Here is a 23,796-nt window from a genome sequence, read left to right as displayed (position 1 = left end):
AACAAAACTCAAACAAACCCAACAATTTTTCTCAGCCCCAGTATTCTTCCAGTCATCTTTGCTGCAGGATCAGTCACATCCTGAAGCTTTGCAGTGACTCATTCTTTTCTTTCAGTTTCTAAAACTTGATCACAGGAAGGGTTTCCAAACAAAGCTATTTAGATGAGTATTGCTAGCTGCCTTAAAAAGGCCATTAATAAAGCAGCTGAAAGAGCTGCAGTGATAAACTATGTAAATTATACCTTACTACTAGAAGGAAAATGCCAGAAAATGAAAGCTAAATCCTTTCCCCCCACTCTTCACCTACCAAGCATACAAAGAAGGAACAAGATGCTTAACAACAATACCCATTTTATGGAGTAAAATTGTGTTCTCACTCCCACCTAAACTGGTAATTTCTATAAGGGGTGAAAATTGGAAGGATTATCCAGTTCACAGAATAGTATATCCAACAAATGAAACACCAAAAGATACATTTGCTGGTAACAGATCAAACTGTAAAACTTGCAATATACCACTACTCAGTGATTTTTGACCTAAACCATCATTAATCATTCATGAACCTGTGCACTGCTAAAGGGAATAACACAGTCTATAATCTTCAGGATGTGTGTGGGGAAAAAAATCCCTTTTTTATTGAAATAAATCAAAATGCCTTTAACTCATAAGTTGCTTATGCTCTCAACTATTTTCCAGTAGGACAGGCAATGAATTTTGGAAAAAGTCACCTGCTACTAGATTTCAGAGACCCCTTCACATTGCTTGAAACTCTGCTATTGATCTGTGTCATGTCAGAAACACAACTTTAACAGACTTTGTTTTCCCCATGGGTAAATTAAGAATAATAATGGTGAGTTTTTTCACTGCTGTATTTATAAGTTTTAGTCAAAGCACTGCTCAGACCTGTAGCCTTAGACCCTGTGCCCCACAAATTCTTCATTTTAAACCAGATATTTTTTTGTTCTCAGGCCCATGCTTTGCTTTTGAATAACACAAATTTTTCATAAATGTTTGAATAATCTGGAGACACTAGGAAGTGGAAAGCCTACTATTTCTATTAATGATTTGCTCCAGTGGCTCTAAACACCCTCACATCACATCTAAGTGTATCTGTTTCCAGCTATCTTCTGTCTTTTTCCATATGACTACATGTCCATGAGGTTAGTAGTTACCAGAAATTTTTCTCCCAAATTTTACACTTATGATCAGAGCTACAGGAGAACTGAGGCACTCCTTTGTCTATTCAGGTACCAAATCCAACATTCAAATGAGCTTAGATATCTGAGACTTTGGGCTTCATCTGTACACTCAGCTGGCTTTCTGGCTGTGAGTTGCACAAAAACTATTGAGCTTTCTTTTCTCCATACTCAAAATAGAGTAGCTTCTCTGGGTTTCCTACTGGAGCCATGCCTGGCCAATGCTAAGCTAAATTAGGCCTTGCTTGTGAGAGTGAGCTTTGGCCTGAAACAAAGCCATAACAGTGTCCATATTAACAATTATTCATTGCTGACTACCTCTGGCTAGTCGGCAAATGCCTACCTACTTCTGCTCAGCTTGTTACTCTACATGTAGCCCTCATTTCTATGAATAACATTTTTTAGTGCTTACATTAACAGTGGTAGGTGTCCTGAGCTTTTTCATCTCCATTATGTTCAAGTCCCAATGGGGACTAATAGGGATGCTCAAGATATGTGTAAAGCCTCAGCAGTTAGTCATTCTGGCACAGAAACCAGCTGTTTACATGTCTAACAGCACTGCAGCATATAATCATGAAAGGCTTACCTAGAGAGAAGAATTATCTGTGTGAGTACTGAATGTGGTTTGTATGCAAACAAAAATTACCTTCATATTATGTGTGCAAAATACAAGGAATGTTTTCTCTTCTTTGACACATACACAATATACATATTACACATGCAAAAGAGGAAATCCTGTTCATATCTCAAGGATGCAGATATCATAGGTCTAGGGTATTACTATAGGGACCGAATGGATGCTGTATACTAATAACCTTTTGAAAATTCTAGAAGATGAAACAATATCTGCAGGAATACCTTAAGTCTGCAAATGTTTCACAGATATTTGGCTCCCCTGCTTCCTTGAAACAGCATCATACACACCAAGTATTCCAATAATAAATAGAAATCTGGTTTGTGCTAGCTAGGTTGTTAAATAAACCCAGGCACCTGTTTGCCAGTCATAAAAGTGTACTGCTGTTGTGATGTTATCCATCTGTAGTATATGCCACATTGCAGTTGTGCTACTTAGAAAAATTCCACTTCATGGTTTATAAAGTATTCCTGTTAGGTGCACCTCATGCTTGCTTTGGTTTTTGGTTTGTTTGGTGTTTTTTCTTCTTTTCTTTCTTCATCCAGTTTCAGGACCTTTTCTTTTTATATTGAAAAATTACCCCCAGTGTAAGTCCATGCTGGCATTGGAGGGGAATGACAAGAAGACCAGAATCATGCCTGTAGTAGGGAGAAATTGCCTTGATTCCTGTATTTTTGACTCTAGGGTCAGGCTAGTGGTGAATGGCACCCAGTTGCAATGCTCTGCTCAGGGACACCAGTAGTCAAAGCAGCAGAGACAGGACACCCATCCCAGGAGGTTCATTCACCTGGTGGCATGGGTGACTAAATGAGCCATGGACTGGACAGAGCTTATGAAGAGTTCCTATGTGTTACTGACACCTTAGGTGGAGAGAAAAGCTAGGAAAAATAGGAAGAAACATGAGGAAACAGCACAAGGTGCAAACCACACCTTTTTATTGTAAAAGGTAAATATTAGAGAAATTAGCATAGATTGCAATTGACCTACTTGCACTGCATTTAAATCTCTTACTGTCCATAAATATACCTCTCCTGGAGAGATGTTTTGGTAAATCAGATTTTAAAGCAAGTAGCTGAGACAGGTTTGAGTCCTTCACTTTCTCTCTCTGCCGTTTCTATACTTGAGGCGCACATGCTTCTCAAGAATGAATTGTGTAAGCTTAAAAGAGATGATGTTCTTAAAAGAAGACACTGAATGGCATGTTCAGTGGAAACACTCTGACCAAGGTCCTGCACAGAAGCAAAAAAAGGCCAATAACTTTCTGCTTAACCATTTCCCTGCTCTACTGGATACACCTATGCAAAAATAAAATTTGCATGGATTTTATTACAGTCCATCCAGACAGAAAAAAAATATGAGAGTGACGACCAAGTGTAAATGTTTGCACTTAGTGTTAATGTTGCACTTTTCATTAAAAGGAAAAAAATGGTAGAAAGGCAAAATCAGATAATTTTTATTTTTCAGACGAGGATTTCAGTGTTTGCCACTTTTGCCATCCCTTTCATCCCTTTTCCTTATTTTTCCCTTAACTATATTCTTTTGAGTATGACAATTTCCATGTACTGTTTTGAGGGACTAAGCTGTAAATCTTAATCTGACCTAGTCATTATGTCAAATGTCAAGGTACAGTCAAAATCATCCTAGCATGAGTGTCAAAAATCAAGGATTAAGTACTGAGTGGCCATAATAAATAAATCATGATAAAGTCACACATTTTCTATGTATATACATCTATTACATATCTAATTCTATTCACAGATTATTTATGGCAAAATCTGCTTTTGGTATTTCAACAGACAGAAAATGTGACCAAATAGGTCCACTAAATTATTGAGTGACAATACTTCACTTAGACTAATTATGATGCAGTATTTAATATGAGATAAGAAATGAATAGCCTTATATGGCAGATGCTCTTGTACACTTCCCTGTTCCAAGCAGTGTTGCCATCCTGAAATAGGACTGAAAAAGATAGATTTTTGCATGCAATTGCATCCACAATAGAATAAAATTTTAAGGCAATAAAGTTATATAAGACAAATTCAAATATCATTGATCTAGAGAGGATTGTCAGTGTACTAACACTCAATATTGCAATGCTGGAAACTTATCTGTATTCCTGAACTCCTGGAATGAACCACTGACAAGTGCCCGCATTTTCTGCCTAACGAATGGAGAGCCAGACACCTGAAACAGGAATTCACAGCAGTTACCATCATAAGTTATGGGTAGGTAGTTATTAGGAGCTATTGAAGAAAACAGTATGAGACAATCTAAAATTGGTTTCAACTAGTCTTAGGTTGAACACCTATAAGAAAGTGGGTCAGAATGTGAAATCCTACCAGCAGACTCACACATGAAAAGGTGCAGCTAAAGAAAGAGCCTGTGGAGGTTTCTTTGCCTAAAAGCAGCAAGAGTTGGGCATTGCATTCTCTGTTCCCCCACCCTTCCCACTGCTGCATCTTCTGTTATTCCCCCAAAGTAACCAAGTTCAGTGAGATAGTTCTAGAGTGTGCTGGTTTAAAGGTGAACCAGCAGGGGAAATGAACTCACCACGAGAGAGATTATAAGTCAGAGCTAAAATTTAATAATAATATTACAATAACAACACTGACACACAAGGGAAATTGCTTTCAACTCACAAAACCCCAACAGTATAACCCAGTGTCCTGGGGCACAAACCCAAGGGGGTTTGTTTGCCCTTGTGCTGAGACCCGCGTGGTTCCCCCAAGTCCAGAGCAAAAGGAAAAGAAAAACCTGTTGGTGCAGGCGAGGGCTGTGGTCTGGGCGAGAGCGGGGATCTCCTCCTGTCAAGGTCCTGCTGCTGCTCTGGATCTGACGAGAAGTTCCCAAGGTCTTCTTACCCACCACTTATGTACCCTCAGGGAGCACTCAGTCCCTCCCCCTGGGCGGGGACTCACACAATGGGTGATTAACTCTGGGAGCCAGGGGGTGTTGAACTGTTGATGGCCCATTAGCAGCTCCGCCCCCCTCAGGCTGGGTGTGAAGGTGATAATGGCTCCCTGGGCAGCTGCTGCTAATGGCCCATTGACCTTGGGGAATGAATAGAGGGGGTAAAATACACAGCTTTGATCACCCCCACACAGGGTTAGCTGGTTCCTCCTGCTGAACTAGGACATAGAGATAATTCTTCTGTGTTGTAACAAGGCATTTTCTGCATTGTATTTAAGGCTGTTTTCTACGAGATTCCAGTACTTAAAAATTGAACACAACAGTATTCAGATCTCATATTCATGCTGTGTTTCTTAATGAGGCAAATGTTGCCATTGAAACACAGTTTATAAAAAAATACTTTTATGAGAATGAATTTTCAACATCTGGCTTTAAAATTTCCAGTTACCTATAATTGCCATGATAATTACGTTTAAAGTCTTCATAAAAGGCAACGACCTGTAATGAAGACCAGTTATTTGTTGAAACAAAAGGAAATTTAAATTTAATGGTTAACTTCTAAAATCTATGAAGACTTCAGACTAAACTTGGAGGGATGGAAGTGGAAAGATGTGTTATTTAGATTTTGTCAAGTGGACTGGAGTAAGGACAGAAGTAATCAGTACAGAGGAAGTAACACTGAGGGCAATGTGATCTCATTTGTCTTTTTCATCTTTTACGAGTTATTTCTTGGGTCAATGCCAGATACACCATTACAAATTTCTACTCTCCTCTCATGAGCCCCCACCTTTGGACATTTCAAGCTCTGGAGCCCCCAGTGTAAGATGGACAAGGACCTGCTGAAGTGATTTCAGAGGACAGCGATGAAAATGCTTAGAGGGCTGGGCTCCTCTCCTGTGAATACAGGCTGAGAGAGTTGGAGTTGTTCAGTCTGGAGAAGAGAAAGCTCTAGGTGACCTATAGCACCTTCCAGTCCCTAAAGAGTACATGGAAGAGAACAGGAGAGCAGCTTTTTACAAGGCCATGGAATGATAGAACAAGGGGTAATGGCATTAAACTGAAAGAGGAGAATTTTAAATTAGATTTTGAGAAGAAATTACTCTGAGGGTGGTGAGGCAGTGGAACAGGTTGCCCAGAGAAGTTATGGCTACATTCAAGACCAGGTTGCAAGGGGCTCTGAGCAACCTGGTTTAGTGGAGGATGTCCTTGCCCATGGCAGTGGGTTGGAACTAAAAGCTCTTTGAGGTTCCTTCCAACACAAACTGTTCTGTGATTTTATGCTTCTGTGATTCAGAACCCAGTCCCACCAACAAATTAAATAGTACAGTCCCTCAATTCAGGCATTACATTTCTCTCTTATTTGGGTAGGGAGTATGAAAGGGCTCCCTTGGTGGTCCCCTCTGGCTTATGAGAAGCTGATAAGTCTGAAGTCTTACAGGCTCTGGAGTTACAAGAAGCCTCTGTGTGTGCAGAACTGTATGGCAAGTTGAATACAAGCAAATGGTAGCTAAGTGTGAGTTGGAAGATGCCATTGTAACAAAAACACACAGGATCAACTCCCACTAGGAGTTTTCAACATGGGAAGAAAGGCTGGAAAACAGAGTATTGGCACTGCTCCTATACCACAGATAGGGTCAGACAATGTGTATGGAAGGGAAAAGGAGGAATATGCTCACAGCTCTCAGTATTTGTATCAACTTTTTCTCCTTTCTCTCTGCTTCTACCTCCCTTAGAGTCCCTTGCTCATTCTTACCACCCACTCTCTAACTCAAAGCTGTGACCAATGTTCAATCTCACACTTACTTCTCAGCATGAGACTAACATTTTCTGGGCGATAATCAAGTAAGTACATTTTTGCTAAGGATGTAAAATGAAATAATTCTATCCCATTGGATGTCAGCATCTCAGCTAATTGTAATTACTGCTTTTGTTAAACACAAAGTGTTCTTCTTTCCAGATAAAAATACCTAGTTTAGTCTGAAGCTGTTCTGTGTATAGATCTTTGACAGCATTAAAAAAACCCACAAATTCACAGAATTAAGAAAGCCCAAAAGTGTTGAGTCTTTTGTAAAAGTTCCCCAGTAGCTTCTTTATTCCCTAAGTAGTTGTGCCCTAGCATATTTTCACATTCTTATGTGTTCCTGGAAAAAAATTCACTTCTGTATTTTATGCTGTTGTAATTACCTGACGTGCTAAGAGGTAGAACAGTGAAAGTTCTCTGTTCAATCTACTCTATTCAAATATGAATCATGTCAAGCTGAGGAATGTTCACTTTAGTAATCTTGCCAGCCAAATCACTTTCCCAGTGCAGCCATCTCTGGATCCTCCTAAATGCAGTTTACATAAAACAAGTGCAATAATCTAATTTCTCTTCCAAGGTGAACAAACACACTCAGTGTGTTCCACCTGATATTCCTGCCTTGGTTATAAAACAATTGCTATCTTTCCATTGAGAAGTGTCCCATTAATTAAAAATGAACATCACTCTGGTGCATCCTGTAGGTATATCTCTGCACCACTGGCACAATTTTAGTGTACTGCAAAATCCACAGAGCATCCCCCTTGCAGCTCATAAGCATGACATTACCAGAAAAAGTCTTAGGTTTTAGAAAAAAACAAGGTAATAAAACTAATGTATAGTGATAAAAAAGGACAACATTTCAAAGCAAGCCACAAAAGACAAAGTCAAAGCAGCAGCTGCACCTCACTGGTGATGAGCCCAAGAAAAGTGAAGTACATCTGCTAGTCGCTGTTCCCTTTTTGGCAGGCTTAATGTAAAGCTCTTAGTTGTCAATTTTTAAATACAGATAAAGCTGTCACCCTCAAAGATAATTAAATTACTGACAATGTTTTTCACCGCTGTTTTGCTTTGAAAAAGCCAGAGTGATGGTGTTTGGAGGTTCTCCCTTTCTCTTCTCTGAAACAACCGGAAAAATATCCTACCTGTTTGTTAAATCATCATTTCTACAATCAGTCAGCTGAGCATTAAGACTGCTTAGGGTATCCTCTACTACCCACTGTGAAAGATTAAAAAATATGGAAGATTGGGCTCAAACACAAGAGCAAAGCAAGACTGAAACACCTCTACCTCTGCATAAAACAATGGCACCAATATTTGGAATAAAGGTTAAGTGTTCACATTCTCAGCTGTAGTATTTCCTTTTTAACTGTAGAAACCCTAATTCATAGTGGATTTTCTGTTTAGATAGGTTTCCACATGAAAATGTGTGTCACCCTGAGCTGTGCAGGAGGAGCTCCTTTCCTGCATTCACAATGTTGGAGACTACAAGATTACCACTCCTCTAAGGCGTTATATGATTGAACAGCTACTCAGGGGACCTTGAGAGTAGTGGACAGATTTCCTGAGATCCACAGGTGTGGACCAACTCTATCTGCTCCTTGCTTAACAAGATGAGTGAATCTTGCCTTGACAAGTTATCTCAGGTTGAGAAGCATCTGGCACATCCCAACTCCTTCAGTGCTTCACAAGTGCTCCGAGTATGGTGTGGCAGTGCATACTTCCCAGGCACCCACTAGGAAGTCACATAAGGATATACTTGTACTATCCATTATAGTGGCTAACCAGACATTTTAACGATGCTGGTTCTTAAAGATAAAGACTTATGGGCAATTTAGATTGCCTACTATTTAATGCTGCCTGACATTTAAAGTCGTTGAAGAGGAGTCATGACATCTAAGTTATCAAACATGGCTATGTGTATATTACATGAATTGAACCATACCTGGGAATGTTCCTGAGCACACTATCATCTACATTTCCAGTCAGAAGTGTATTTGGCATGGTTTTTAGCCTATATCCACTTTCCAGACTACTCCGAGGCACTGTTCAGGGTCTAGCATGGGGCAGACAAAGTTCCAAAAATGCATGGTTGTGACAATCCTGGCTTGGATTTTAGGAGCATAGAAAATACTGAAGGGGCCAGATCATGCCATTTGATCTCAGGGCCAAGAACAGGCCAACCTCTGCTTAATTTACTACCACAGATATGCCTCATCATCATCATCAGTCTGCCCAATTTAAAGATAATTTTTTCCACTGCCTGTAAAGGACACACAGGTGGATCTGCCTAAAAGGCAACCAGAACCTCTCACCACAATTATAGCACCAAGTTTATAACCACCAGCCTAAACACAACTAACTCTTAGCGCCATCCAGGTGCACAGACTATCATGCTTGCCCAGGCACAGGGGGAGATGTTGAAATACAAGGTAGGTTGGCATATTTAATGCTACAACCAAACCTCTACAAGTTGTGAAAAACAGATGTTTAAATCACCTGGCCATTAAAATCAGCTGGATGCGTCCCTCAGATATTTTCTGAAGAACTGATTTTGCAGCTTACAGGAAAAACACAACAAATAAACACCAAATGCCAAAACAGACAAACAAACAAACAAGCTCCTTTATATGATATTTAAGACTAATTAGAACAGTTATTCCTGAAAAGCACTTTTAGTTATATATAAATATGTATAGATATATAAGTGTTATATATGTGATATACGCATCACGTATATATACACATGCCTCTAAAAATATCTGTTCCATTATGTTTTTAAAGAAGCATAATCAGAAATAAAAATAGCTTTTCAGGTTATACTAATTTTGTAACTACGTTGAACTGTAATATTGGATCACAGATTTTATTTTCATTACCAGTGGCAGTGGCCCATCTTGGATTACTTATTGTGCATAAAACCTATATGACAGGATCCAGACTAAATAGACGCAGGCACAGACACATGCACACCCTCTCCTCTCTTCTACACTGAAACTCATAAATAGAATCAGAGAACCATTTGGGTTGGAAGCTTTAGATGCCATCTAGTCCAACTCCCCTGCAATGACCAGGGTCATGTTCAACTAGACCAGGTTGTTCAGAGCCCTGTACAGCTTGACCTTGAATGTTGCGATGGGGCATTCTGGGAGACCTGTGCCAATGTTTTACCACCCTCATTGTGTTACCATGACCACTGAATGATAATGATCAGCCTAGATTATTTCCAACTAGCTTTTTGCTCCTAATGCTTCATTTGTATGTCAGGCTCTGCATATCCACTCCTTTGGGGTGGTTTGCTTCTGTAAAAATTCTTAAGAGACTCTTAACTCCAGCATTATACAACACATTTCAATCCAATACTATTTTAAAAAGTCACCACTGACGACTGTCTCAAGTTGCCATCAACAGATTCCAGTTAAAATTCATAAATTCAGTTTTAATTGCTGATTTCTTGGAACAATGGGTATTTTAATGACTATCAGTGATATGACTTGTATGTCATCACAGTTGGAGGAAAGTTAAGCCAATTTTTAATATTTTTTTACAGTAACATAATTTTTTGATTTAATAAAATGCTTCATAAATTCTTACAAAACAGAAGGATAGCTTTGATAAAGAAAAATTATGAAAAAAAACCACTGGGAAAAGTCAAAGTATTTTGTTCCTTCAATTTCCATATGAAGTGAGTTGATTTGGAAGAAGTTCTTTTAAATGTATAAAATTCTATTGTAGAGTTAAACAAAAATAGCAAGAAGGATAAAGTTTACTTTTTCTCAAATGCTGTTGGATTTTGTTCATTGCCTTTTCCTCTCTTTGTGCTTGTTGTTATTCTTTTGATTTTGTTTGACTCATTTTGCAGAGGTGGGATTTCTGGAGGGAAAGGCTATTTTGACAACAAGATAAAATATAACCAGCTTTGAATTTTAAATGTGCAAAATTTATTTTTTTTTTTCAATAAAACAAAGTATTATTTGCACAGCAGTGCATAAATGAATGTATTTTGTTCACATTATGGAATGATAGTTTTCAGGGATTTCCTGCTTCCGGGCATTTTTGTATCTATTGTTTTCTTAACATTTGGTAATTGGCAATTTGACAATTTTTAAAAAATATAAACTAGAAAATAGGAAATCATACTATAGTCTGAAGATATCAATTTCTTCCAGTTTTTTAATTACTATAATACATTCTATTTTTCTTTTGGAAAAAAACCTTTTTATTGTTTCAAAAGTAAATAATTTATGTTGATTCTGATATTTTCTGAATGACTAAGCTGTCTAATGAAAGTGGAGGTGGATATTTAATGCAAATTAAAGTTCAGGGTAGACTCATAACAGATATTGTATCTGCATAGAAACAGGGGAAATATTTGGCACCTTTTCCTCTTTAGTGAAAAAGCTGTAAGTTGCTCATAAAAAATTCCATGTTTTAGACTTAGTAAGGAAAAGAAAGTGTCTTGTCAGCTTCAATGGAAGTTGGATCACATCTGAAACTGCTTTCATATGGATAGGTGGTTGTATTTCCTGAAACAGAACTGTAAACATTAAACAATAATGATTCAATGCTAAGGAAACATCAGTTCTGTTGGAACTTCTTCCAGCTTCAAAAAGTAAGTAATGAGTTCTCTGCAAACTGTGATTTAAGTTAGATTTTGAGAATGAAACAAGTGGTAGTAACATGAACTGTTTACAGAATAAGTACTCAAATGAGTGTGAATGCAATAGTATTGGAGATCATGATTTGGAAATTTTTTATATCACCAAAACAACCATCTAGGCCCTGGTGCCTAGGATTAAAAAGAAGCAATTTACTCTCAGGCTTCTATTGCCTGTGGGGAACACAGTATGGAAGGAAAGCGCTTGTGATGAACCACACATCCCTGAGTGAGGGACAGAAAATCAGAACCAAGACAGCACAAGCAGAGCAGGAAGTCTCACTGGGAGCAGAGCATACTCATCTTTGGCTCCTTGATTAAATGATGCCTGAAGGAGCATCACTGGCGAGGATGTGCAGCAAGAAACCTGGCAGTTAATGTGGCAGCTGGTGCAGGAGGCGTCCAGAGGCACTGCTGGAGACTAAGGGAGGCTGCCAGGCTCGATACAACAGTGGTGACATGCCAAGATATCATGCCCTGCTTGATGTGAGCACCTCTGATGCACCAGCACCTGCAGGCCAAACTGAACTATGGTGGCAGGACCACTCCATGCATTTTATGATCTACAGATTATGTCCAGTGCTCCCTCCTTTGACAGAAATTGAGGATGACTGTGACCGCCCTGCAGCAACTGTGGAGTTGTTGAGCAGGTAGGAGACAAGAAAGGAAGCAAAGAGGAAGAGGCGTGGCAGCTTAACAGGATCTTTGTGAAAACTCAACAGAGGCAAGAATGCAAGTCTGGCAGTGCACAAAAGGGGGGATGCCCTGACACAACAATTGAACAGAGTCAATATAGGGAACAGAAGCTTGTGACTTCCAGAAGCAAGAATAGCTCTCCATCTGCAGACACTGAGTTGGAGAATAGGTACAAGGCCCCGTACAGAAGACGAAAGCAAGGTCTGAGCAGGCCATGACCAACAGATTCACGTTAGTGCCACCAACAGAATGTACCACATCATGGAGGTGTGGCAATCCTTCTGCACACAATATAGACACTTCTCTGCAAATCAGACATGTTGTTCCAAGGGCTGTCTGCAACCAAAGACATCACAGAGAGAGTGCAGTGGCTGTTCCAATCTGCAGAGTACTACCTTTTGTTGTTCATCTGTGGGTACACCAATGATTCTGCACATTCAAGGAGCACTGAGTGGATCCAGTATGACACTGGCATCTAGGTTGAAAGGAGCAGGAGTCCAGCTATGGTTCTTGCCCATCCTCCTAGTCCACCAGATTGACTAGGGCAGGAGCAGATGCATATTGCAGAGGAACACCTGTCACATGGCTACTTTCACCAGCAAGCCTTTAGTTACTGTGATCCAAAGACCAACAGTTGAGAGACAAGATGTAGGTGTCAAAGTGGACTGGGAATATCTTTTTGAGCAAGCTTTCCCAGGCCTTAGGAAAGCTTTAAATTAGGTTTTGCAAGGGATGAAGGCCAAAGGTCAAAGAGAAATAGAGAACTTGGAGTAAAGGAGGAGTGCAGATGGTGCAAAGGAGGTTTTCACAATTTTCTAGAGAAAGTGAGCAATAGGGCATCCATTTAAACAGCTTGTATAAAAATTAATCCAGCCTGAGAAACACATGGAAAGAACTATATGCCCCTGTGTAGTCACAGACCTGACACCATGGAGATTATACAGGTGAGGTGGGATTGTTTGCATGGCTAGAGTTTTTCCATGCATGCAGAATCTTAGGAAAAGACAGGAAGGGAAACCAAGAGGATGGGGGTGTTTTCTACAGAAAGAAATACTTTAAATACATGGAGATCTAATACAGAATGGGAAAAAAACTGCTCAAGACTTTTAGGCGGGGAACGGTAAGGGGCACATCATAATGGGCATCTGCTTCAGACTCCAGGGGACGTGCTCGGCTGGAACTGTAACTCACAGATAAAGAACTGGTTGGAGTGTGAAAGTCAGTGACAGGTTTGATTGTAGTGACTGTTAGATTGGTGTTCCAGATCCTTAAAAAAGGCAAGTTGTAGGACTTGAAAGGCAGGAAAACAGATTTTCTTTTTTGTCAGGGCTCTGATGAACAGGTTCCCATGCAAGCTGGCTCTGAGGGAGCCCAGATGAGCCAGGTGTTCTTTGATTGCAGAAGGTAGAGTAGAAAGTAGATTGAGCGCAAATGCAAATAAGTATTTGGAAAGTGAAAGTGGGAGGAGCTATCCAGGAGAATCACCTGTACACTCAAGGATGAAATTAGGAAATATAAAGGTTAGATGCATTCAAAGGTGGATATAGATATCAAATGCAACACAAAAACTACCTAAAGTTATATCAGCAACAAAATGATCAAGAAAAATACTGATGATACTTACTCCTGAGTGGGTCAAGTGAAGACAAAGGACAGAAAACACCGAGAGGCATTTTCGCTCTGCCTTCCCTCACCTCCCAGACCTTTATAACTATTAGAAAAGTTTAGGAGACAAAGATATTACTCATTATAGACGATGACTAGGTTAGGGACCAGTTACTTAAACTGAACAAGTCCATAGGACCAGGCAGGATGCATCTAAGGGTGATGAGATCAATGTCATTATGGGGACTACCCTCTCTTATCTCTCAGAGATTGTGTAGATCAGAGAATATACCTGAAAATGGGAAAATATTTATTCTGAGATCTTCAACAAGCTGACTGTGCTTCATATGACACAGCATTTCCAAGAACAGTGAGAAAATTTCAAAATAGAAAATAAGTGTACAGATTGGAAATAAGTGGTGGCTTTTCATAGCATCCATTCTCATAAAACTTTTAGACCTTGAGTGATTTATAACATCAAATTCTATATTTTACTTTCAAAAGCATTTTATTTTTTATATTTTCTACTATATTCATTAATGATAACATAAATTTTGCATTTCATTCTGCTGATACTTCCTTCTGCTGGAAACACTCAAGACATTTAAACTCCCACTCCTCAATCATGACCTAGGCAGTTTTGAGGTTGCCATAGCTACCCAGGATTTTATGCACTCCTTAAAGACTAAGGAGATCAGTCAGCTGATACATATATTTGAAGATTCATGTTCCATAGCTTTCCCCCTGTCATTAACACAGTAGAATAAATGTTACGTCTTGGTGATATATAGTGGTTATGGATCATTGACACCATGTTGTTCACTTTACGTTGCTGTGGCTTCCACTGGTTCTGCTGAATTTGAGGCCACAGAGGTTATGTGAGATGGGATTTGTCTGATCATAGTTACTTTACCATGAAATTCTTCTGCAGAAAATTGACGCTGGATGATTCTGTCTAAATAAAGTTAGAACCTATATTGGGAGCCTTGGAGAAGATATTGTATTTGAGAAGTTAAATATTTTGAGCAGGTTGGGTCTACTTTACTGAGCCTTCTTAGGGCTTGAGGAGTCCATAAGTTATCAGGAGTAGCCACTGTATGAGAACATCCTGAGTGTCCCATGCCAGGCTATGCTGCACAGACATTGGTGTTTTAACAGAGATAACAGACCAACCTGTCAATAAATTTTCTCTTAGACAAACAGTTTCCTAATGTAACCTGTAATTTAAAACATCTTTGACAAAGGTGAACTGTAGGTGGACAAGGGGTGAATTGTAGTGATCCTGACAGGGACACCAGTGAATATCAAGGTGTGAATGATCCACATAACAGTTAACCATAGCAGGTCTGGGTCTGTTCTGTGCTGCACTGTGTTGCAAGTTCAGCATGACCTTCAGGACTTGCTGTGCTGCACAAATCCCTTGGATACAGGAGCCAACTCATTGCAACAGAGGAGGCTGCAGGCAGTTTCCACTTGGCATCTGCAGTTCTGCTACCTCTTTGCTTTGCCTTGATCTAAAAGTGAAGCAAGAAGGTCTCATGCAAGTGTCTTTAATTGAAAACTGTTGTTTTCTTCTAAGAAAGCTATATATAGCTCAAGGAACCAAAAATGGGGAATTTCTGCCACAGTGTGCTGTGGGAAAATCCACCTGGGGTCCTTTTGACACTGCATGAGTGCAGGGTGCCCGGCATCTTAAGGGACAGAAAATTTACGTGCTACCTGTATTCCTCTTTTTAGTCTATCTTATAGAAACAACTTTTTTATTAAGATGTTTGTTGTTGGGCCTTTCTTACTGAGCTCCACAAATGACCCTGCACTATCTCTCTTCTTCCCTGTTGCAGAACAGAAACTTGCTTAAAAAATACAGATTTATGTCCAATCAAGCATAGGACTGATTTATATCTTTAATGTTTTCCACTTTTTGCGCCACAAATTTAGCTAAAAAAAAGACCCACAACCCCCCAAAAAGCAATAAAAATTAACAACGAACACACAACCCCTCCCCCACCAAAACAAAAAAAATCCAGAAAGAGATTCAATTCTACTTATGTTCTCATTATTCAAAACTATCAAACCTAGAGAATGAATTGAAATTTTACATTAAAAATTTTCAAAAATATAGTTGATCACTTACTCTCTATAGATCTTTAAAGATGAACTGAGCTGGCAGATGGCTGAGCTGGCTGCACTGCTCCTCTATCACACAAATCGGACTTTTCAGCCATGAGGAATTGAGTGCTGCTCCAGATACTGATTTCTCTTCAGATACCTCCTTATCACTGTTTAATATGTGGAACAAAAATTGCTGATGAACAGTGTTGAAGACTTCTTTGAGTAACCCAACTCATTATGATTAAACCATATGAGGAAATGTTAGTTCCCTGACCCAAAAGCAGATTAGCTACATATGGAGTAACTTCTTACACAGGGTTATGGTGGAAAATATCCACGGTGAGAGGCGTGGGGCAGGAGTGTGTGTTTGTTTCATCCACCTCAGGCTTATACACAGGTTACAGATCCATGTTTGGAGAAACATGCTCATCCCAGCTAGGGTTAGTCATTTAATCAAGGCCCCTGTGTCAGGAACACCATTGCTCCAGGTCTTTTCTGCAAGCAGTGCCATTAAAAGGTATCTCCAGGAGGTGTTATCTGACCAAAAATATGAGTTGCCTTTCTGGATATAACATATTTCTCTCTAGGCTATAGCAGGAATCAAGGATATACAGACTTCTCATTTATATGAACTACGTGTAAGGATAAACTTTTAAAGATAATTTGTTTAAAGATGGTGGGGTGAATCTTATCAGCTGCAGCATCCACTACATTAGGTATGCAGGATTAAAATTCCACAGCTCCTAACAATCCACATCATCTTTCCTCTCCAGCCTTTTCAGGAGCAATTCTGTCAATTATCGTTCATGCACAGGTTATGCTGAGTCTTTCTCACAGGAAGAGTGTTTAACTCCTTAAGAAATATTTTGACACAGTTATCCAATGCCCAATTGCAGCATCACATGACAGTGCTTGTCATAATTGCCAAACAACTAGATACTCAGAGAATATTTTTAGGAATGCCTGATTCCCTGTTGTGAGATTGCTTGCAAAAAGTTAATTTCTGAGCAATCCAAACTGCTTTAGCTCCGTGAGAATCACGCTGATACTTCAGCCTGCAAGGACACACACCTGCTGTTTGTCCGGTAGGCGACGGTCACTCCTTGCAAGTGTTTTCATGAGAACGTCTCAACTGCCTTCCTGATCTCCAGACATGGACCTCAAAACATCGGGATGAGATAATACAAACACTGGACTTGTGAGAGATAGGCTTTTAACCAATTAGAAGTTCTAGGGTGTTGGGGTGAGACTCTTTTAGCCAATTAGATGTACCTCTAACCCGATATAAACCGTGTGCTGTGTGAAATAAAAGGTCTTCACTATAAACTTCATAAGCTTGTTGGTGAAGTCCTTTCTCTCCACGAAAGTTTGTTTACTTTAATTCCCCATTGACATTTCAGTGTCATTTATTTCAGTAATTATGTTTAGTTATAAAAACCTAGATCTGCTGAATTTTATTAATCTCTCGAAGACCAAGGCAATGTTGGGAACCGAGATCTGCAGCTTTTGTGTTGCAGTATCTCAGGCTTCCTGTTGAGTATCTAATCTAATATTAGGCAGCTTCATCATCCCTATTGAGATTAACAATGAAATATCTCCTTTTTTAGTTTGTTTGGTTTTATTACCTTCAAAATACAAAACAGAGATAGTTTAATTCTGGTCGTCTTTCAAGTGTGCTCACATCAAACATATGCATCAGAGCTTACCCAGATTTCTTCATCTCTTTCAATCTTCTCTTCAAGCAGACTGTCCAAAAGACTGAAGGAAGAGCGGTGCTGCTAAGTTTATCTCCACTTGGCTTCCTGCCTGGTTGACTAGGAAGGAACCAAGAGCTTCAGGTTCCCTCACAGCTCATCAGAAGTCTGATCTCACAGACTTCTCTATCTCCACTCCTGGCATTTGGGCTACATCAGGAGGGGGCACCACCACTACACATGGGACTGAGGCAGCAGAGGTGTGAGCTACCACATAATCAGTGTTAAACTTTTTTCTAGTGAGTTTTGGGTTCTGAAGTTTGTTCTCTGAATAGCAATGAAACTAAATGTTTAAGCTTTAAACCTGAAAAGCATTTAGATCTCCACTCACTCTTCTAGGTCTTACTGTACATATTTTTTAGAGGGTGGAAAAATTTAGGAAAAATTCAGCTTTGGCTGAATCCTAAATTTTATTTAGGATATAATGCTCAGTGTTCTGCTATTTTCCCTTCCCTGATGCCTCATTTTCCTCTGAGCTTATTCTTCTTTCCTAGTCTTTTTCTTTCTGATTCCAGCCTAATAGCCTGACTCAGACTGCCAAGTCAATTCTATTTCTTCTATTACTGATGGCAATGTATGACTAGAAAAGCAAACACAAAGCACTGACTTAAATAGATTGACACTGGAAGAAGTTTTTCAGGCCTCAGACTGGCTGCTAAGACCTTATGCTATGTCAGTAAAATCCTCCAATAAGGTTCAAATTTAAAAAAGATCCATTTTCCATCTCTTCTACTGTTCTTCCTAGCATTTTATTGAAGATTACCCTGCTTCCCTTTGGAGGGAATTTTGACATTAGAGCAATGTCAAAAGGCTCTGCCTTCATCCAAAGAAAAAGCAGCTCAATATGAAATTAAACCTGCCACACAATATAAGAAATTTTAGTCCTGCTCAATGGAAAGTGAATAATAAATACATTATTCAAAAGTTATTTTGATTAGAGAAAAAAAGTTTGGGCTTTTTTTAATTACAAATACTTAACCTATTCTCTTTTCTTTCCCCCTCATCCTCACATGTTTAATGAATAATGAAAGAATTAAGACCATGCATTGGCAGTTGTTACAGAGGTTTCCACCAGTGTCTAAACACGATATCACGGCATAAACTTCAAATTTTAATACCATAATAGCAGTAAAGATATTACTAATTTCTTATCTCAAAAATCTATTTTATGAACACAACAGAAATAAGAGCTTTTCAAATCCCCCTAGGAGGCATGAAAAAAAATCACAGCTGATTGCTTTCAGTGGTACTTAACACTAAATAAGCTATTGTAGTATCTGTGCATATGGAAGGAAAAGGAAATATTTAAGGTGAGCTCACAGAATGGAAATTAGTTCATACAAAAATGTATCTTTTTCCCTATCATGTGGTACTAAAATTGGATCCTGATTTTAAATAGTGCTACAGTAGGATTAAACATAATGCATGAAGTATCAACAAAAAAAATCTAACATCAGACAGGCCTTGTCAAGGAATTGTTGCATGTAAATTAATGGCATGATTAGCAAAATGATCAAATTCTGAGATTTCAAACACAGAAAACTTCATGAGGAATGAGTATTTTCTACATCACAAAGAAATTAGATTGACCTTGTCTCAACCTTTTACAATTTCATACTATTTCAGTACGTAATTAACTGGAGAAAAAATATTAATGAGAGTCATGTTTGTGACTAATATCAGTATGGCTGTGTAAAATTTCCCTTGTAATCTATGAGCCTTGGGAAAAAGAAAGTATTAAAAGTAAATATTTTAGAATACAAATAGATGGAGAGTTACACATCTATGCCAGCTCAGAAGCTTTAAAAACACTATTTTTTTCCTAATAAATGTCACATTGATATTTCATGGTTCCTATAGAGTTTATGGAGAGCAGCTTAAGTGAATCTGCATTACCATGGTACGAATTGCAGAACCAACACAGTACGACACAGAGTTTAATCTTCTTTGCTGGAACTGCACAGGGGAAGACTTTTAGGCAGCTTTAATGGTAGCTTAGTTCTAAAGCTACACAAATCAGTCAGATTTAATGACACTTCTAGAACCATGAGAATCCTTGAACCATGTCTTCAAGCACAGAGGCCTTGGAGACTGAAGCAGTGAAGGCTAAGGCTAAGAAAGCCTTATCTGTGTCCTCTATCACCAAAATACCTACCCCATTCAGCAAGGAACCCACACTTTGCTTGTTCAGCACTTATGTTTTACCCCTATGGTTTGACAGTAAAATTTAGATCCATCTGGTTAAATGAGCATAGACACTTGTGGCATGTTGTCAACAGTGAATACAGAAAAATAGATACTTGTTGACTTACTGAACTTTGCAATTAACACTCCTAAGAAAAGGGTGGTCAAGAAGGAAAAGAAGTAGCACACAGCAGACAGCTCTCTGAAAATACGATGAGAGTAAGGAGAAAATTAGAACTCCCATAAGTAAATATCACAGCAAACAAGTTTATGAACTGCTGCAAAGCTCTGCATATGCCCTGCATTCGAACTGGAAGCTGAAGCATCTCTTTGCTTTCCACACGCTCACTCTGGTTTACATCTCACAGGGCTCCATTCCCAGAAAGATCCATCTGTTATCAAACCCTCTTTTTTGCTTAATATTTCTAATTCTAAATCTACTGAATACTTCTAGTTCCAGTTTTGGCTTGTGCTGCTTATTACTTCATGCTGTTGCTCAGAACAGTTCCCCATTTGCTGACAAATGTGTATCTTCTCCTGATGGATTCAATTTGTTTTGCCTCTTGGTGCCTCATGGGAGGGATAGATTACATCTCACAGCAAGGACAATTAATAATATACATTTTTAATATGCACCACCATTTTCAGAGGAGTAACTTGGGTACTTTTCTAGAAAATAGTATCTCCCCTAGTCTGATTATCCTTAGACCATTCCTAATGTGTGTTTCTTTACAGCTAAAAGATGAAGTGCAGTGGTTCAAAAAGGCCTTTTATTTAAAGAAAAAAAGACTCCAGACCATCTCTGTTCTACCTCAAGTAAAAGGAACCTCAGTCTGCAAAACTACTTGACAATAATGAATCTGTGATGTATTTTAGCTTCAGTTTGGCCTAGGAAAATGTAGGTTCACCACGAAGAAAAGACTTCTTCATAAATGTGGTCAGGAAGCCCTCAAAGACCAAACAGTGATTCTTCAGCTTTGTCACTAATGTTATGTATAGAAGAACTCTCATAATCCAGTTGGAAACAAAAGGCAGGAAGATGCAATACATAATAAATATACAGTAATTCACAGAAACAGTCTTCTCGTCCTTTTGGTATTATGAGAAGAGTTTGTTGTTGCATTTCATCTGCCAGCTGTATGAACAAATGTAATTGCACACACAGATGTAATCCAATAATGGCAACAAAACATAAAACAGAAGAGATATGTAAATACATGAAAAACTTTATAACAGTTCATTTCTAGGCTTTCTCAGAAATTATTAATAATAAGCCATGTGACTTTCCCAGTCATCCAAGTAGTTTCATTTCTGTTCTTTCCAAGTTGTTTATTTTTATTGTAAGACATTAAATAATTCCAAGGGAAGTTAATTTGACACCTCATTTAACTCATAAAACTACTTCATATAAATGAGGTCCAGATGTCTTTCACTCATAAAAGTTAACACCTACTGAAAAGTGAAATGAAAACAATAATCTTATTAGTATCTGTTTACAGATGATTCATATGCTGTGCATTTCCCAACAACTTTTATGATACTCTAAAGTGTCCTGAGAACATTGTATATCTAGCAGTTTTCTTAATCAGGCAGCAGTTCTTTGCAACATCCCAAAATTTTCAGTACGATTCCTCTTTGAATTGGTAAAGTATACATACCTAATGTCTTCTTCAGCAGACCTTGTTTTCTTCTTACTAGAGTTGAATCAAGTCATTGCATAGATCAAGATATTAGATACTTGGAAACAAATTTACTTCATACATGAAGAAGCCAGTATTCCTTTTACATTGATAGACTTGCACCAATCAAAAGCAATGGTAGGTTTGCATTTTTCTTTTCCACCAGGTTTCTAACTATTTTTATGTCTGCAGTTAACATTTCACTGGTAGCCAGAAGTCCTCTTTCAGGCTCTTCCATGATGAAGTAACTGCTAATGTGAATTTACAAAAAATACGTGCTTATCCAGCCTCAGGCAAAAATCTGCTGAAATTTGGGGAGTGTTTTCACTGCATAGATCTGGGCATCTGCAGGTTGCATCCAGCAGAAACAGTCTCTGTAGTATTTTTGCATGGTCCATGGTATAACCTTGCACTCACAACTATTGCTTATGGCTGGATTCAGAAGCACATTTTCTGCTTACAGTGTAGTAGCAAGAAAAAAAAACACCAATGTCCTGTATGTGTGAGGAACTAATGGAAGTTTTAAGTCTGATACTGTCTGAGTTAGGAACTGATTTGCAGAGCTTCAAAACTGTGATACCAAGCTTTTTGTAGATGTATTACGGGAGTAATCTCTGGCTTCAGGGGTCCTTAAGCAGAGCAAAGTGCTGAGAGGAAAATATCTGATAAATCAGGATAATGTAGCTTTAAGTTCTGGTATCTCATTACTTGCCATGGCTCTTGGAATTAAAGCCAGGCCTGAGGAGCTGAAAGATATCAGATCTCAGAACTAATCCTGTTTTCTTGTCTTCATTCTATATCAGTATTGTTGCCTTCTGTTGCTGCTATTACAGTAAGAAAATTAAATAGGTTTTTCCTTCCTGACATGGATAAGCAGAGGCCTGAAGTGTGGACTGGAGGGTGCACTGACTTCCTTTCTTTGGTTGAAACTATGTAAAAGTATGTGCATACAAAGGAGCAGCTTCTCTATTATCAAAATATAATTAACATGTATCTATTAACAAGATATATGGGGTGCAGCAAAGCTTTACAGTTTTCTGTGTGCATGTACCCTTTATGACTCTGAAAATCTTTAAGCTAAGTTGTTTTCAGCCACAAAGGTATGTATTGCATTGTTGTCACCACTGTCAGTATTGTTTGTATAGTTCAATCACTCATTTTGGGAGGTCTTCTGCCACCAAGATGACAATGATGTGTTGATCGACTGCCATGTTTCTAGCTGTCATGGAGGAGGTACTCAAAGATGTCAGCTGGTTTTGCTTCTGCTATTCCTCTATTGCTATTTTTTTCTCCCCTTGTTCATGGTGACATAGCTCTTCTAATATTTTTATTTAATTACAATCACAGAAATCTGCATTCCTATTAACTGTTAAGTAACCAATTTTTTTACTAAGTAGTAGATGAAAAGTGTACTTAAAGTCATATTGACTTCTCTTTTACTTTCTAATTTTTTACTTTTATTTGTTTTAGTAAAAGTGTGAAAACCCTCCCCTCCATATAAACTGTTATGGCTGGCTAAAATCATTGTCAAACTGATTTAATTTACAGACATAATTAGATTTCAAATTAATTTACGTTAGCATGTTTTTAGTATCTGAGGTTCATCCAATCAAAATATGCATCAGAAGCTAAACACTGTTACATTAACATAAAAATAGTAATGCATTAATTCTTGCAAACACTGAGACTTTGGAAACAACAAACAAATCCCAAAACTCCTCCTTTTGTCCAAAATGAGTTTAAGAGGAGCAGCAGCTGTGCTAGCTTCCCCTACTGCCTGCAAATGTGATTACATTTGAGTTAGAAGGACCATGTGTCAAGGAAATAAATTTTAAGCTCTCTGCTGAAAACTACAACTAAAGTGAAAAATACTAGAAAAAAGGCAGCTAAAAACAACATACACCTGAAGAATGTGCCCAGGATAACAATTGTCTCCTGATTGTCACCTTACATTTGAAAATAATCATATTGTTTTCCTGAACCACACTGTATTTTTGCAGAATTTTCTCTCATTAGTTCAACAATGAAGGTTTCAATTACAATGTCATGAATGACTGATTTTTCTGAAGTTGAACTTTGACATTTTTTATATCACTGTACTTTCAATCAACCTTGAAGAACTGGGTAGCTGTGTCAGTCCTAAATACAATCAAAGAGCTACATTTGAGCAATTGTTCCATTTGTGCTTCAACCATAACATTACAAAATTTCCTTAAAAAATTATATATTCAAAGAATTTAATCTATAGTATTTGATAATTGATCTTCTCAAATAAGCACCTAAAGAGAGGGAAAAGCCACCTCATGTTCAGGTTTCATTAAAAAATTAATTATGGGTTCCGTGTTGCTCACGATTTTAGGTACTTTGAATTGCTTAAGTCAGCTCTTCTAGCTCAGGAAATTGCTAAGAATACAGGCTGGAGGGTTAAGTCCTAGCAGTCATGAACTTGAAAGGAAGACCTCTGCCTCCAAGGATTTCCAAAGAGTGAGGTTGTTGTGGTTTACCTTGGCAAAATGCCAAGTATTCACCTCAGCAATGCAGTCACTTTCCCAAGGGAAAGGGAGAAAG

The sequence above is a fragment of the Pithys albifrons genome, chromosome 2 (assembly GCF_047495875.1).
Source record: "Pithys albifrons albifrons isolate INPA30051 chromosome 2, PitAlb_v1, whole genome shotgun sequence".
In the NCBI taxonomy this organism is placed as follows: domain Eukaryota; kingdom Metazoa; phylum Chordata; class Aves; order Passeriformes; family Thamnophilidae; genus Pithys; species Pithys albifrons.
This window is presented reverse-complemented; position numbering follows the sequence as displayed.